Here is an 18,830-nt window from a genome sequence, read left to right on the forward strand (position 1 = left end):
TACCAAATTCACAGCTGATCTCAGTACAGCAAAATTTAGAAAATTTAGATGAGCGAAAACTATAAGCAGGGTTTCTACATGCATATTGCAAGTCAAGTAGCCTGTCTAAGTTGACCCCCACCAGGACTCAGTATCAAGGAAGTTGTTTTTGAAACTACAGTTACAGTGGGACAGTACTGTTGAAAACAGACACGGTCAAATGTTTGACAAGCTCCCCAGTGACATCCAACATTTGCTATTCCACTGAGTCAACAACCTAAACCCAGCCTCGTGTCAATGAAGCACAGGCATCGAGCACCCCGTCCACGGTAAGTGGTCACTGAAACTATAGAAGCCCACCTTAATGCTGCCATCAGTCTGTCACTGGCCCGTGCCGTACCCCCATCAGAACAGACACAATGGTGTAGCTTGCTGGCCACCATATCAGTGGACCGTCAAAAAATCGATAAAGTTTTTACCTGCCTCATCTGTCTCTTCGCCGGCCCTCACTACTGTGTATCTGTCATCTGAGAGCATACTGCAAGCATGGAGCCGACCAGCGAGTTAAACCCAGTCACAGGGATTAACAGCTTTTCAACATAATATCAATAAAACTGGGTATCAGAAATAGCAGTGTTGTAGCAGCATGTCACATAAACACATGTATATTGCAGAAAGAAACAAATAGCACATTTATTGTCAATGGCATCTGAAAACAACTGCAACTAAATATAAAAGCTAATAGCTGAATTAGTCACTAAGTAAGTAAATATATAATCCAAATAGTCAATTATTTGCATCAATAATTCATAGGTGTTTTGATAAATAGCTTATTTTTTCTTTTTTTTCATCGCTCTATTTCCATTTCACCTACAGGTTTTCTGACACATCTGCAAGAAAACTTCGGGGGCTAGTTTCTTCCTGGTATGACTAAATCTATGCATATTGTTGGAGGGGGTCAGTCATTTTAATATGCGGATGTAATGTAAGGTGTTTTTGCTTCAAAATCAGGGGGCAGTGGAAGAGCTTTATTTCAGAACACAGCATGATGCAGTCATGTCTCATGTCATTAGAGGACAGAAGTGAGAAGATACGGCAGGCATCTCTTCATAATCAGAAAAACCCCTGATGAGTGAGGGCAGGATGGTGGAAAATAAGTTTGGCCACATTAAGATCACCACATCCCTGCACCTCATCATGTCAAATTGTACGCAGTCATTACCGACCTCCATGGGGTGGCAAAACTAATTTCTGATAAACCACTTCATCAGAGACAGCGTCTTTGAGCTGATAAAGTCGGTGCGTCCTCACTGCAGTATAAGTCAAATTAAGAACCTCCATCATAACAACCCACTGAGTGTTGATTAAAAGTAAAAGACACCCCACTAAACTGAGGAAACGATGGATGCTATATTAATACACCAAATGGCTGTTGACCCTTTGCACAGTTAACCAACTGTTGTGACGTTCAGGTGTCATTTATCAGTCGATAAACAAAAAGAGCAAGACTTCTGTGAGGTATAAAGCTATGAGCAGCAGAGTAAATCAGCAAACATCATCAACAGAGAGTCTGCACCGTCATCAGTAGTACCCCTTTGGTGACTGTGACCTGGCAGGAACCAGAACCATTACACCTTTCATCATTACCTCTAAATTAACTCATTATTATTAAATGAGCATACTATTTTATGTGCATGATGTTAATTAAGACAGGATGGAATTGTTTAAATATCATTTGACTGAAAAAAGGGTAAAATGATGGAACTGAATTGAAAGAAAATGGCACACTGGCACAAGAGAAAACCAGAGAGGCTAGGTCTCATACTGGCACAAGCACAAGAATCTCCAGTGAAGGCAAGTTCAATAAAGACCGATTTAATCATACCGTAAGTACTGTCAGAGTGACATCATTGTAGTACACAAGAAGACACTGGAGAAATATGGAAAGTACATCAGCAGGAAGAAACGTCTAATGTAATAAGGAGAGAACATCCAACTGTCTGACAGTCAAAATAGGTGTATGAAACAGTTGAAGGACATAGATGTGGTTTCCAGAAAGTCTTCCCTGAGTCTGTGGGGCTACACAGGCTCACTCAGGCCTCTGAAATTCTCTGGAGCATTTTAAGCTCCTGGCTTTGAGAGAAAATGTTGGAAAAGAAGAAACACAAGACATAATATCTGTCTGCTGTCTATCTCCATCCATCCCTTCCTTGCCCAGCTGGTATTTCTTACCTCCACTTTAGTATGTGGGATGTTTAACCCTCGAGCGAAAAATAGTCCAACAGAGAACAAGCCCTGTTTACATCACCTTAGAAACTGTTGTCTGTAGTTATAGAAACCTTCACATAAAGCCGGTTGACCCAAATGAGCTGCTGCGTGAATCACATGTAAAGAAGTTTAGCATCAGAGACTCACAGTGTGGCACAAATCACATGAATCACAGAGTAAGTCTCAAGCTGTGTTCAGAGTCAGTGATGAAAATCACAAGAGAGTTGCTCACCAAGACCAAACATACAGCTGAGCGAAAATTAGTCAGGGAGCATTACTGAACTGGCAGCAAATAGAAACAGGTCAAACTTAAGATGATTTGCTGCTGGGTCCACATTAGACAAGTTTGTACTTAAGCGACAGTCAAGGCATCAGTTGGGATATGAGATAGTTCAGCTGAAACTGAGTAAGATCTACTAAATGGAAAATAAACCCAGAGAGGCTAGGTCCCATGCTGTTCCACATTTTAAGACATGTTATGGTAGCATTTTAAAAAAGAAAAGCACTCAGAGAGCACAGTACTCCACCAAGACTGTTCATTCCCTGACCTTGTGCTGTACACAAGCATGTGTTATACATTTATGTTATGTACGGATATTGAATTGCATGTCCTAAATATTTAGTGGGCAACTGATGGGACTTGAAAACACCACCACAATTTAATCAATTGTTCCTTGTGTCATTTCTGATAAGTCCACAGTGGTGGATTTGTAGTAGGAGACAATCAATTGATTGTTCGCAGGCAGCTGAGGCAGTGTTCACTTGTTGTCATAGTTACAGCGACACTGTGCTGCTATCTCAATGTGAAATCCTAAACAAATCTGTGGATCCAGACGAGAATCCACAACACTGCAAAAATGTAATGAGGTGGAGCTTGTGTCATTTCTGATCTTCTCTCAAAATTTCATCTAAATCCGTCAGTCCGTTTTTGAGTAATGTTGTAGAAAGGAGGAAGGAAGGAAGGAAGGAAGGAAGGAAGGAAGGAAGGAAGGAAGGATGGATTCACATATGTCGATCATCACATAACTCCACCACATTCCTTGGCAGAGTAATACAATTCAAATAATTTGAGCCAAATCCTGGACAAAGGATAATTTGTCCAAATATCAACAAAATCTCTTCAGAAAGACTGCATTTCTTTACTGCTCTTGAAGAATGACCAAGGCAGTTTTTTTTTTTTTTTATCTTGCACACACATCACAGGAAAATCTGACAGGCCTGTCATCTTGATTACTTCATTCCCAACACTGTTCTTTGTCTTAGAACAAAGGACAAGCAAACTGTTCTCCAAGATCATTCAAAGCATGTTTATTCTTTTATTGTAAGTCTAGTTGCTAATTGCATTACAACTTGCACTGTAATCAACACTCGCATCCAAATCTGTGCTGAGAAATACTGCATGTTTTCAATTATGAGTGAATCCATAATTTGTTGCGATTTCTACAGCACTTTGCTCAGAGAGTATTGTTAAAAATATCGACACACATCATTTCTCAAACTGGGACACAAATGACTCTAAATTCTGCATGTTCTATTAAATTTTTACACGATGTAACATGATTTCCAGCACAAAAGGTGTTATAAGTTAATACCTAAAAGCGAGTCTGTGTCCAAGGCAGACACTGGTAAATAAAATACTGCTGGGTAAATGAAAGGGTTGGGTACCAAACTTTGTTGACCACACTCCATATGTACTTCCAATACATGTTAAGTTATCCATCTATCCAATTTATTTGTTCTGATTATCTGAGGTCAGACTGCGATGGCAACAGGCAAAGCAGGAGATTCCAGATTTCCTCATCATTGGCAATGTTTTCCATAAGGGGGAACTCAAGGCATTCCCAGGCCAGATGCAATTTGTCATTCCTCCAGCGAGTTCTGGGTCTACCCCAGGCTGTCCTCCCAGTGGAGTCTGACCAAAAAACCTCAAAAAGGAGGGCTCCCAAGAGGCATCTTAAACGGATGTTTGAACCACCTCACCTGGCTCCTTTCAACATGAAAGAGCAGCAACTACACTCTCAGCTCCCTCCAGATGTCCCAGCTACTCATGCTATTGCCACTCGATGACGGAATCTCAAGCTCATCTTTTCCATCACTATCCAACAGCTATGACCACAGGTGAGGGTTGGAATGTAGACAGAGCGGTAAGTCAAGACTTGTGCCTTCTTGCCCACCCTAAAGAATTCCCACATTATTGCCGCAGTGGGGTTTCTGTGTCCCTGTGATTGTCGTGGCTGGGTTGTCGGGTTGCAGTAGCTTCTGGGATGGTCTCCCAGGGCAGGGGTCAGACAAGCGTTTCAATGACTCCAACGAATCATGAAACAAGGAGCTTATCTCACTGAGACTAGAGACACCAAAGTCAGTCCTGAGAAGGGAGCCTGCTGGTAAGTGTCTGGTGGTTGAGCCATCTTTGATGGGGTTCAATGAATTGATATGGAGCGGCTGCCCATTGGGCCCACCGCATGCAGAAATAGGGGTCAGACACAAGACAATGGCAGGCACCTAGGTACGCAGACAGGCTCTCAGAACATGAAATGGTACATTTATTGGGGCCAAATTTAATATCTGAAACCATAACAGAAAGAAAGAGACAGATGTGCTTGCCCTGAAGCTCTTATCCGTCCAAGACATACAGGGCAATGCCAAGTTAAAAGTGGTTGCAAATGTTTAGACCACTGTTTCCGATTCATTGATTTATTTGTGGCAGACTGCCACAAAATCAACAGTGGCCAGCACACACAGATTTTCTATTTTTTTTCATATTTAAAAAGGGCAAAAGCTTATATCATTACAGAGCTGCACCCCGTGCTGCTCTCTCTCAGAAACACTTTTGGTGTTTTTCATAATGCCAGTGTGTCTTGTCGCTGACCTAACTTGCATCTTGTGTCCTTGTGCCCTTCGGGGTGCAGGGAGCACTTCTGAAGACCTTTTATGACTCTGTGGTGGCATCAGCCATCATGTATGGCGTGGTCTGCTGGAGCAGCAGCAGCACGGCTGCAGACAGGAGGAGACTAAACAAACTGGTAAAGAAAGCCAGTTCTGTCCTGGGCTGCCCCCTTGATCCTGTGGAGGTGGTGGGAGACAGGAGGATGATGACAAAGCTGTTGTCTATCATGGAGGACACCTCCCACCCCCTGCAGGAAACCGTAAGATCAATGGGCAGCTCCTTTAGTGGCAGACTGCTTCACCCGCGGTGTCTAAAGGAGAGATACCGCAGGTCCTTCCTTCCTGCTGCAGTCAGACTTTACAATCTAGCCTGCTCCCAGTAGTTTCTGATCACCCATTTGCAAACTGTGCAATAGAAAATGTAAATAATGACGCTGTGCAATTTCAAAAAATCTTGCTGTAGATACTGTTTCTTTCCTTTTCTTCTAAAGAAAATGTTCATATTTATATATATATATATACACACACACACACACATATATATATATATATATATATATATATATGCACTGTGTGCTTTCTGTGTGCTGCAATCTCTCTCTTATTCATTGTCCTATTGCTGCTGTACAATGGTAATTTCCCCGCTGTGGGATTAATAAAGGTTTAATCTATCTATCTATCTCTTCCTCTATCTTTGCTCCCCCTTGTGAGGATGAAACGCAGGATACACTTCTGTTTTCTTTACTTTTAAGGTTCTCCAACGTATCCTTTCTCTTTGCTCATTGTCTCCTAATTTTTCATATAATAGGATACTGAAATATAAAAACTATTACTTAATAAGAAATTAAAGAAATTGTACAGTGTAAATTGCACTGAACCAAAACAAATTACAGTGGGAAAACTGAAAGGCTCGGAATTATTTTTTACAACTGAAAAAGAGAAAATCACCACTAAAACCTTTTCAAATGGGATACACCAATGGCCACTACATTAACGGGTAGTCTTTAGGGCCATGTGTTTGCCTTCAGTTTTCTTGACTTTGGCTTAGTGGCTGTCATCAATACAACCTACCACAGAATAACACTGGTTTTATTGAAGCAGATTTCCTCCGAAACACAACACACACACACGTATGCCCTACAAGATCGCGTGTTCATGAAGAAACACACAAGCATCTCCACACAAAAGTAGGCATATTTCCTGTTTCTCTGCAATTCACTAACAAGGGACATTTGCCTCTAGGGTGCATTATTGTTATTAAAACTTTCAGCCAAACACACAGCCACGCCCACACATGTACCCACAATGTCACATTCATGGTTTAACCTGATGTCTGTCTACATGATGGAACTAAAATACATGCCCTGTCAGAGAATTCACTGAACTTGTGGTGGGAGCCAGAAATTTAGAACAGATAAAACAATGGAGACAAAAAGGAGAAAAAAAACCCACACACAATTATGGACGTACAATGGCAACTAATGCTAAAAACTCTGCACCACAGTCTGATAAAGACCTTTGTCAAAGCAGAAAGAAAACTAATTTTCTTTCTGTTTTGACTATCAATGATGCGGGGGGTAGCAACAAATCCACTCAGTATAACTACTTCATCGTTAAATTCACTAGGTGAAGAGCAGATTTTACTGCCCTCTGCAGCTAAGGTCGTAAACCTCTCACACTGCTGATGAAAAAGCTAAAGAACTGGTTGATTAGGGTGTCCTCAATATGGGATCCAGTAAATTACTCTCTTTTCTCTAACGGCAGAAATCATCAATTACTGATCAGTAGGTCTACTCCTTAACCCTCCTGTCGTCCTGCGGGTCACATTGACCCGTTTTAAAGTTATAAAAATGTGGGGAAAAATATATATATATATTTTCACAGTGAAAACTTCCACATTTTCAAATTTTTTTAGGAAATTTTTGAAAGTTTTTTGGTGGAAAAAAACAAATTAAAAAATGTTTAAGAACATTCAGAAAAAAAAAATCAACCAAAATCCAGTGAATTTCGCTGTCAAATTTCGGGATTTTTTATTGAAAAGAATAAAGTTTTTGAGGGAAACTTTTCAGGAATTTTCTTCCTGAAGATTTTGCAAATTTTTTTATAAATTCGGGGAAATTTTTTTCTGAATTTTTGGACTTTTTTCAGACAAGGCAACAACATTTTTTGGTAAGGAGAACATGAGGGTTAAAGTGCCTCTTCAGGCAATAATTAAGCCTGTGGGGAATATTCATTTCTACCTATCTGTTAAACTATCATGTTTTAATTACTCTTTTAGTTATTACTCATATCATCATTTAATCATATCATGTAATCAATTTATATTAGTGTGCTTGCAACTTTATTAATCATGCAACCAAATATATTACTGGTGTGCTTATGAATGCATTGTTTAAAACCTTGACCTTTTGCTCAAAGAGTCAGCTTAAGAGAAATGCTTGCAACACCTTTTCTCACTTGAAGTGTGGGGGAAATAACACCTGACGCCTCTGTTAGCGAGAGATAATAGATATGGAGCAACGGTTCGCAGGTGAAGGTTAGACCCCTGTTAGCGGTGGAACTTTGAGAGAAGGGGGGCTTTGTGGTTTTGGGGACATGTTGCATCTGTCACGGGACAAAAGGGCAGAAGGTTCAGACAGAGGCCAATGTTCAAACATGAATGAAGGTTAAAAGGTAATAAACACATAACAACCGTACAGAATGAGAAATAAAATATGTTTATGAGAAAAATACTTAAAGGAAAGTGAAATCAAATAGTCTTAAATTAACAGTAAGAAGGGGCCAAGCATAGAAATCTTATATTAATCTATGAGGATCCTTAAATCATAATAAAGAATAACAAGATGACATGGTCATCAATATCCCCCGGCACATGTGAAGTCTATGAGTCTATATCCAAAATAGTGATAAAGGGCCATAACTCTGTTAAATATTATCACACAGGTCTCATTTCCGCACTTGATCAAGGTGTCCATGGTGTGAAGCAAAAGTTCAGAATATATTTTGATTTCCTAATTGATTTTTTTTAACTTCGTTTCTGCATTTCTTTGATGCTTTCATTTCAGAGTACAGTGAGACATTAGCATGCAAAGTTTCCACTGGGAAAAAAAATGGAAGAACTGGGTCATTCTAAAACTCTTGTAGTGTATGAAATCCTCACCTTTTTCTTCACTCACCCCTCACAGGACGCTGCAGCACGAGCACACCAGCTCACTTACAATTCTCTTCCGACACTGTAGAACTACTCAACACTACACGAGTAATTCAGCCCCGGGAACGGAAAAACAATGATACAGAGTCACTCCAGGAGTTGACAGGATTGGTTCCTCAGACTTGCTATGTATGGAACCCCAAAAGTCTGAATCTGTGTTCTTGAGACTATCGTCAGTGTGCTGCAGTTTTAAGGCTGAAATGTTCAGCCATAGCTTAGACTGCTGTTTTTTGCTCATGATAAGTCTTCTAGGTTATCAAAAACACCATACGGACACGTTAAAAAGTTCCACACATTGAATTGTTAGTAATAGTAATATCCTCCACCGTAACCTTTCATCACAACAGCAATGCGTTAACCTCTCTTCTCATATAAATGTGTGTGTGAATGTGTGCATGTCTGTTTGTCTCCCAGCATGCAGGCTGCTGCTCGTACAGACAGACATCATTAAGCTGCTTGACAGCATCAATCTGGGCCGATGCTACACCCATACTGGATGTAGGAGAGCTATAAAAGACATCTTTAAGCTTGGAGCGGCACACTTACAGCCTTTCACTCTTCTGTGACACTGTATATGATCCTGTCCTCTCTGCTGACAGACAGCCTGACTCTACCATTCTCTGCTTCCCTCCTCTCCATCCTCAAAGTACAGAATTCAGAGCCCTGCCAGTGCTATTGAAATACTGGTTGAAAGCTGGCTCTGCTCTCCGGAGACTCAGCAAATGTGTGTGTGTGCGTGTGTGTGTGTTCCAGTGAAGGTCCTCTAACCGTGTCCAGACTGTGGTCCTGCAGATCCAGACTGAGCTACGGTAAAATCTCTGTCTCTCCGCCCAGTACCACTGGCAGTGCACTCCAAACAATATCAAATCTGGCATGTTTGCACAGACAAAGAGTCAGGATTGCAAGTGAAACTAATCACTGCATTTGGCTTTGATCACAACAGCATGAGCAGAGTGTCCAGCAGAATTTGCAGCAATTTTCACACAGACTTCTTCACAAACATGCGACCAATTTACGCCCGGCTCAGACGATTTTTCCCAGTGCAACACTTGAAGTCCTTAATCTGCTGTTGGACATGATTAAATAAACAGCCCTCCACTTATTATAGAACTGCATATTCAAAGGCAGCTCAACGGAGGTTGTAATGATGCCAAATGTTGGTTCACTTGAAGAAAAAAAAAGACTATTGGCCTCAGTTCCTTGGTCTCTTATGTAAACATTTTAATCCAATCATCAGTCAAAAAATGACAGTCTTCATTGTAAGGGATTTGCTGAAATGGGAATCTACCAACATGACACAGAATCAGAGGTGTTTTCTTCAACAGGATTACCTGTTTGAATGATGGATTAATAGAAACCGGAAATGTGGAGGCTTTTAATGGGTAAAGACTTAAACTAAGCAAAAAGCGTTAATCCTGTAATCCTATAATACAGTCTCACCTCTGATTTTTATTGACTCTTAAGTACAGGAACAAACACTCAGATGTTATTGGTTGAATGCTACAGAAAAAAGCTTGGTAAGCAGTTTGCAGTTTGCTGACTAAGACACTCTGATAATGCTACAATGACAGTATATAAAACGCTATATTCCCATGTGGGGAGTCTGTGTTTAAGCACAAATAGTGTTTTGTTTTGTTTTTTTGTTTGTGTTTTGCTTTGTTTGAATCTCTTTTCCTTTTCCAGTACTTTACTCGGGAAACAGAGCAGAACAAGAAAAGCACTCAGAGAGCACAGTACTCCACCAAGGTTGCTTAGCTGTTGTATCATTTCCGACGGATGGAATTTGTGGCAGAACTCACGGCAAGATAGAATGTGGCCATTTAATAGAGATGTGCCCACAAAGAAAATGACGCTGCACTGAGCACAGGTGTGTGTTATGCATGTGTACGTTACGTACGGACACAGAATCGCATGACCAAAATATGTAGTGGGCGGTGAGAACTGATAGGATTCGGAAACACCCCCACAATTTAATCAATTGTTCCTTGTATTATTTGCAACAGATAAGTCCCTATAAGTCCGCAGTGGTGGATTTGCAGTAGGATCGCAATCATGTGATCGTCAGCAGCCAGCTGACCTAGTGTTCACTTGTTGTCATAGTTACAGTGACGCCATAACGCTATCTTGCAATGATACAGAAATCATTAACAAATGTGTGGATCCAGACTATAAGCTGCATCACGGCCAAAATTGAAACAGTTGGTCCTTGTGTCATTTCTGACTTTCCCTGAAAATTTCATTTAAATCTGTTATTCCATTTTTGAGTAATGTTGCCAACAGACAGACAAACCAACACCGAATGTCATATAATTCTGCTAAGGCTCCACCTCCTTGGCGGACAAATAAAATATCCTGAAAGCAAAATTAATTTGTTACCCTGTAACGCATACACGGTGTTGTTTCATATTTTCAAAGCACAGAACAGTTAACTTATTGATTCTTTTTTTTTTTTTTTAAATAACAGCAAGCAGGGATTCCTATCTAAAAAAAAAAAAGGATACTACTCCGTTGCCAATCTACCCGTCACATATAGAGGAAGGACTCATTTATGCACAGTCTGTTTACACCTTCAATTATTCACCATGACGTGTTTCCGTTTCATGCTTGAATGTTTCGGTTTCATGCTTGAATGTGACACACATTCAGTAGAAAACTGCAAGAAAAGCATTATGGTAATTTGCGAGCCACACCTTAACCACACGGAAGAACATCATGAGTATGTTAATTCCTTTCACAGCATGGTCTTCTTTAATGAGTACTGATCAGCAGCACAAGTATCAATACCGGTATCAATAGAAGCACATCTCTATGTAACTCAATAGTGCTGCTCAAATGTCTCTCTCACACACTGACAATGGACCTGTGCGGCAACTGCACCTTCTCTCCAAACACGCTCAAAGTATACACAGGAAGAAGAACTTTTTTTCCACAGAACACGATCAATGTGGAGCTCATTAATGGTTAATATCATGAGCACATCTGCACGCCTCTGCAATAAGTTCCACACTGACATGTTCAAGTTGCCATGATAAATTACTCTATTGATGTTCTTAACGCAATGCCGTCAATCCTGGAGACCCAACTCTTCGGTTACGCTATTGTAAGCATGGAAGCAGCCATTTTGCTTTGCCAGATCAATGGTTTCTCACCATGTGTCTTTACTCTAACCTGGCTGACAGATGGCCTTTATCAGTCCTGTGCAAATCTGCAGGGATGAGCAGAGCCATTACATAAACTTTTATGTCCTTTTCTGAAGCAGCAAATAAGGAACACCGCTTTTGGATAATTGTTATGCATTAATTTTCACCTATCTACTCACTTTATGGCTTATAACAGTATCCTGATCAAATCTGTTGGCAGGCACTTCATTGTAACTGTTGATATGTGCTGGTAAGTTGTTTCTTGCACCACCAACTGCATAAAAGCACCAAGTTGGATTGCATTTGTAGGTTAATTACTGACTGATAGAATCCTCAAGAAGGCAGACCATTAAAGTGGCAAAATAAACTTCCAAAATGAAGCAACGTAATTCATGTACTTGAATGTACATTATTATCCAGATCTTGAATTTCCCCTATTGTTCACCCCTTGTGAGAAGTCTTGAGCCTTTACAGGACTTTTAGCTGTCATGTCCTGGTTTAAGATACACCATATTGGCCCACAGAGGACAAACAGCAGATCTAATTTTCATTGGTCACCTTTAGTCTCTCGCAATGAGTTCACACCGGTCCAGTAGTTTCTAAGATGTTTAATTTGTAAGCACACACTGTTGTGCAGAGCTATAAGTACCTCATTTACACAATAAACTAAAACACTGAGTATCACAGAATATACATCAAATGAGCTACTCCACACAGACCTGCAGGCATGCATAATTACATATTGCATTAGGAACTACTTATTACAGTATATGCTGCTTCAGGACATTGGAAAATGTCACTGTGAGAAGAACAACAAAAGGCAAGGAAAACAGAGTATGTGCATATTATTATCCACCCTACACAAATAATTTTGTAAATTAACCCTCTGGGGTACAAACCCGTTTCCATATCAGTGGTGCCTTGGACCATCTGCTACATATAACACAATGTATAACTAGTAGGTGAACAAGTAATCTGAGTTATTGGGATCTATGAAAGTGCCCCTGAGATGCTGCGTGATGTGATAAATACCTTAAAGATCAATGTATCTATGTTACTTGTAGTACAAGTAGCAAATATATAATAGGAGTGATTCTTCTGTTGTTTATGGCAAGGAAGACTAATGAAATGAAGCGTCTTCTTCAGAGACTTCAGTAGAAGACAATATTAAAGAATAATTTGGTCGCACCTCAAGGCAACCACAGATGCCTCCCTTCCCAAGCTATTACCACATCTTCAGAATAATTAGTCCAATCGCGTGATGTCTGTTTCCAGCCAAATTGCAACAGACCTGATCCACAATGCCAAGACCAAATTACCTTTAATTCCTAATGAGCGCTGAGAAAAGCATTCTCCATATGGGAGAAATGAGTTTGCTCAGTTTCTTCTGGAAACGAGCAAAATTTCTATCTGCCACTAAGAGAAGATAACAGCAAAGCCTGAAGCTTTGTGTGGACACAAAGAGTTTATCTGAAAACCACCAACAGAGTGAGAGGAACTAGAGCGACTAGAGTCTTCAGCTCCAATGACAGATACATTTCTCTCCTCCTAAATCAACCATGAAGTCGTCTGCTGCCAAAGAAAACAAATGCTTATTTGCATGATTCGATTTTTAGGGATTCACAACTTCACCTGGGCAGACACACAAATCACCAACACACGTCAGAACCACTCAAATTGACTTTTTACAGTAAAATATCTGCTAAAAAAATAACCAAGGAGATGATGAGGAGGATGCTTTTTACCCACTTTAGAATGGAAATAAATGGAATACCACTGTCCCACAACCCCCTTTGTTGCAGTGCAAATAAACACTTATCTCAAGCACTGATAAAAAATAAATAAATAACGGAGTGATACTGTTTTCAGTCACCTTGTCAGGAATTGTCTGCTAAGCATCATTATAGCACTCCACAACCTATTGTCTCCTGTTGTGTTGATATATGAGGAAGTAATAAATGAGATGTAATAATGCATCCCACATTGTTACACACTACCATTTACAGAATACTCCTGCATACTCCATTTGTGGAGAGACAAATATATATTTCACAGCGGGAGCTTATCTCTCCCCCCCCCCCCCTTATAATTTATCTGCTCAACTTAGTAGAGAAAATAAATGGGAATCCAAACACAGCAGTGATGATAAATTATAATTCACACCTTAGCAGCTGGCCTTGTTAGAGGGAGACAGAGTAGGTGGAACAGTGATCTACCTGCATGATGAAAACTGATGCTCAGCAAAAGATAAATACTAGTTGAGAGAAGGAAGTAGCTGAGATGATTATAGCGTTTCCTAAGGGGGCAAATATTCCGGTCAAAGGCCAAATCTGTGTTTGCCAGATGCACATATATACAGTGGTGGAAAAAACGTTTTCAGGCACCCTTAAAATTTTACAGAATCTCAAATATTATCATGAAATTTTTCTGGAAAACTGTTTTTTTTGTGTGTTTCAAAAGGTGTGACTCCATTAGACAGACACAAACAAATACAAATGATATTTTGTTTGCAAGAATATCTAATAAAACTAAATTCTCGACCGTTTCAATATGTCAGTTCTCAACATTGTCGGTGTCAAAGTCAACAAATAACAGAGAATGTCTTCAAAACTGAACAAAAAATAAATAAATCATCACATCATCATCGCATCATTTAATAGTGACTGGCATGTTCCCCACGAGCCTTTCATGCTGTTGAGGGGTTATCTTGCCCCATTCTTCTTGAATTGTTGCTTTTAATTCTTCTAAATTCTTTGGTTTATACTTTGAAACAGACCTTCCGATAATCTAGCACAGATTTTCAATGAGGCTCATGTCCGGGGATTGAGTTGGCCACTCTAAGACCTGGATACTGTGCTCCTGCAGCCAAGTTCTACTGGCCCTGGATGTGTTCAAGGGGCATTATCTTGTTGAAACATCCAGTTTTGACCTCGACTGAACAGTGCACGTACAAAAAGGAACATGTGGGTTTGGAGAATGGCGCAGCACTTGGCAGAGTTTAATGTGCCATCACAGACAGTGAGATGACCAACACCAGCAGCACTTATGCATCCCTCAACCATGATACTGCCTCCACCATGCTTGACAGTAGGTACTGTACATGCTGGAGATAATACTTCTCTTGGTCTTCTGCATACCCTCACATTAGCAGGAGGAACATAAAGCTGGAAAGTGGACTCATCTGACCACTGAATCTTCTTCCTGTTCCTGGCTGTCGAGTTCTTGTGTGCTTGGACCCAACAATGCCGGGCTAACCTCTGTCTCTCATTGATCAGGGGCTTCTTGACAGCCTTGTAGGACTTTAAGCCATGATCTAAAAGTCAGCTCCATACGGTGCAGGTGAAACACTGGACATCAGTTTGGTTTGACCAGTGCTGCTGGAGTTCCTGTGATGTCATTCAGCGGTTTTCCCTGCAAATGCAGACCAGGATGCAGTCATTTCTTGCTGAAGAAACCCTTGGACGTCTAGATCTTGGTTTGTCTTCCAAGCTGTTGATTCGTCTGTATTTCTGCAGAGTGTATCCAACTGCTGATTGACTGCATCTGCAATTCCCGGCTATCTGGCAGCAGCTGTACCCTTCCTGGCTGAGAATGTGTATCATCAGGTGTGTTTCTTGTGTTATATTGCTTATTTTAGCTTTTTTTAGTCTCTGAAGAACTTTCAAATCAGCTGGCTTTACATAGACACAAAGCAATAAAAATTGTGTCTTTTAATGAAAAGCACGACCATCATTAGTGGATCACTGTCACCAGAATGACCCCATACTTAAAATTTCTCATGTATTCTTATGGAACCAAACAATTTTAAGTTTTTAACGGATTTTTTTTTTGTTTGTTTGTTTAGTATGTTGGCTGTGACTATACTAAAAGAAATTATACTTGAAGACCTCAGAGCGATTCTTAAGGAAATATTTCACAATTTCATAGGGTGTCCAAAAACTTTTTTTCCACCGCTGTAGACACACACATATATACCAGTGGATATTTCAAGCTATTTTCGTCTACCTTTCCTGTTCATTGGCTGCACTCTGAAAATCCATTAGGAAACAGGGTCAACATTCAAATCAATTGATGTCTGAGCAGACGACAAGTTTAAAGTAGTGCTGCAATGAGGAGGACATCCCTGCTCCTCTCAAAGGAAACAACAGCTCAGCCGGCAGCTAATGATTTTACTGTCTGTCATGTGCACACGGCGTGGGGAAAATCATTTCAGACTGGATACAAACACAGACAAAAAAAAAAAAGGTTTCAAATTCAACTCAAAAGTGCCGTGAGAGAAAAGATAATATAGGACAAAGTAAAGAGGAAGGAAAAGGGAGAGTCAGGAGCTCATAAGCAGTTGGACAGGGAGGTGGAAAGGGAGGTTTATGTGTGAGCTAATGAGGGGAAAGGCAGAGGGGAGTGAAGAGGCATTACAACTCACCAAGAGATGATTTAGTGTGAGAGGTAGTGATAGTGTTCCTAACTATCAATCTTTTATCCAACTTTATTTCGGTCTCTCTCTCCCAGTTCAGTTTTTTTGCAGCAGAGAAGGTCATTATTTTGTATGAGTAAGAAAAAATATATATATTAAAAATGAAACAAGTTTAGCTGGCACCTGGATTTCCATTCATCTCTGGTATTGGTGTCTCTGACCCATAAAATAAAAATGATCTCACCCAAAGCTGAGCTCATCATATCTACCCTGTGTCCGCCTTTACTGGAAGCTGAATGTTGCCTCAGAACTGCACAGTCCAGGTTCCCATTATAACATTAAAGTGGTCGTATTATGGAAAATTAAGTTTGACATTGTATTTAAACATAATCAGGTGTCCCGCATGTGTCTAGAGATTCCATGAATATAAGAAAAGACCGTTAACTTGTTCCTTTCATTTCTGCGCAGATCAGAAAGCGTCCGAATGAACCATTAGAACTCGCAGCCTGTTGTGATGTCTCAAGACTAAAATCAGTGCCCCTGGCTCGCTCCTCCTCCTGTTCTAGGCTAGAACAGAGTAGAGAGATCTGTAGGCAGCGGCAGCTCAGTTAGATTTAAAGCTACAGGTACTGAAACAGTCCATTTGGCATGAGGTTTAAACCAGGGGAAGTGGAGGCACGTTAAAATTAATGATATGTGCAGTATTTTGAGCCAAACTAGAAAGAAAAGAGAAAAACAAAACATTTTCTGGGGACATGAGAGATTTGTAATAACTTGTTCAAAAGGGGTATGATGATTAAAATGGAAGTCACATGTCTAAAAAAAATGCACTGAAAATGTGGTTAAAAAAAATCAATAGTAACTTAGAAGTTGATCTGAACAATTAGCAAACCACAAAGGCTACACTTTCAAATACACATTCTGCAGTGCGTCTGATCCAGAGTTCAAACTATCCTCTCAAGGTCTTACAAATTCATTCTTTTCATGGTGTTTCATAGGGAAATACTCCATCACATGTTTTAAATGTATTACACAGTGAATGCTGAATAAAAGCTTTATTTTAAAAAATGCACAAGGGAAATTAAATCCCAACGTCTGTCGTTCAGCCAGAAAGGAAAAGGTGTCATGTCAAAGCAAACAAAAAACAAAAAAAAGCAGAATAAGTGTATTTTTGTTTTACTGTTTATGGTAATGTGATGGACTGGAACATAATGAGCAAGCAGAGCTACAACAAAAGCATAGTTTCGGCTGAAGAAGTTTTCATGAATCTTTCATTCATGAGCTCTGGGTAGTGAGGATAAAAGTAAAATTACTAGGGTTGGGGCTTTAACACGAAAATTTTGATTAATTAATTACAGAAAAAATAATACGTTCAAAAAAATGAACACCAGTAACACTGATGAACACTCCAGCCCAGTAGGTGGCGGTGATGAACCTAAAGTCTGTTTGCCAGCCGTGAAGATGCTGTATAGGACCCACTGAGTAAATTAGGGCAGGAACGTCGGAACAACATGGCGGCTCGGTCACAAACTTTCTCTTTTATTCTAACTGTTCAACAAAAAGTATTTCTGAAAGCATTTGAGGTGAAAAATAACCTGTGCAGTTGCTGAATCTGTCCTTGTTTTAGTGCAGTGATGACTAGTTTAGATGTTTAATGAAAATATTGCGGTGCATTGAACCTCTGCTGGACACGCTGAATTTGAATAAATGACACTACTTTATGCAAATTAGCTCCATGGTGAGGCAGAGTAAGTTTAGCTATGATGGTCCTGGTACCAACAAACAGAATAGGCAGCCCACAAGAGATCACTTTTCAAGACACTGAAAGTGCTTGAGCTTACAAAAAGTCTTCAAATGCTGAATATAACTGCTATAATTGCACTTTGGGAATTTGTAATCTGTGAATGTAGTAGACAGATGTAAAATGCAGATAAATATAAATGAAACAAACATTTTTGTTGTTTAAGTTATGTATATGTCTATGTTTCCTTTACAGGATGGCTGGGTTCAACCTTGCATGAGAGGTAGGGCGAGCAGCTCAGACAGCTGGAGGCAGATCAGAGTAGAGTTGCAGCTCATTCGCGTCTAAAGGAGCTGAGGTGGTTCGGATATCTGATTAGAGTGCCCTCTGGGCGCCTTCGTATGGCGGGCTCCTGGGCACATCTAACTGGAAGGAGACTCTGGGATTGACCCAGAACTTGCTGGAGGGATTACATGTCTAATCTGGCCTGGGAATGCCTTGGGATACCCCAGAAGGAGCTGGAAAACACTGCTAGGGAGAGGGGCGTCTAGAATGCTGATGGGTGGAAGTTGTCACAGTTACAGCCGACTGTAACTGACATGATTTTATCCTAACCACTGATGTAGTCTATTCTTACCATGAAGAAAAATTCTCAGTGCCACATTTTAATGCAAAAGTGAGGTTATCAGTTTAGCTGACAGTCAGTATATGCAACTGCTGTGTTTTAAACTAAATACAAGCAACCAGCAATATGTACAAAAATTCACTAAACCAAAATGGCATAATCTAGTCATTTGTGTAGAAAATTTCAAGGTTATTTTGTGGGAGATAAATTTGTAGTCTCTCTCCCTCTCTCTTCATTTCTGTGGAGCATCTCTGTCTGACGCCTCAGCATGTGTCTTGGTGCAAACAGAGCAGAGAAACGCTCCTCTGACTCACTCCCTGGTCACTTCTCATACCAGCGCTCACCCTTTGAGTGTTTGATGGTGTTTTCTTACCTAAACTGATTTCCTCTGGAACTCAAACCGAGCAGCTCCCGTCACCACGCCGTTCGCAAACATTCAGTATTTCTTTTAGACTCGATCTGCTTACACTTTGGAGAGCATCATCACTTACTGCTGACATTCAATTACTAAAGTAGACAGGAGAGGAGACATGAAAACTAATTCCCTTTTCCTACTGCCATCATCT

General features: G+C 40.2%; 1 protein-coding gene across 3 annotated transcripts in view; it reads right to left on the minus strand.

Moving 5' to 3' along the window:
* The window catches only part of lsamp (limbic system associated membrane protein), a 1,200,168-nt gene that overhangs the window by 565,178 nt on the left and 616,160 nt on the right, over positions 1-18,830 (minus strand). The gene's annotated exons all lie outside the window — the stretch shown is intronic.

Source organism: Acanthochromis polyacanthus, chromosome 13, assembly GCF_021347895.1.
Source record: "Acanthochromis polyacanthus isolate Apoly-LR-REF ecotype Palm Island chromosome 13, KAUST_Apoly_ChrSc, whole genome shotgun sequence".
Lineage (NCBI taxonomy): Eukaryota > Metazoa > Chordata > Actinopteri > Pomacentridae > Acanthochromis > Acanthochromis polyacanthus.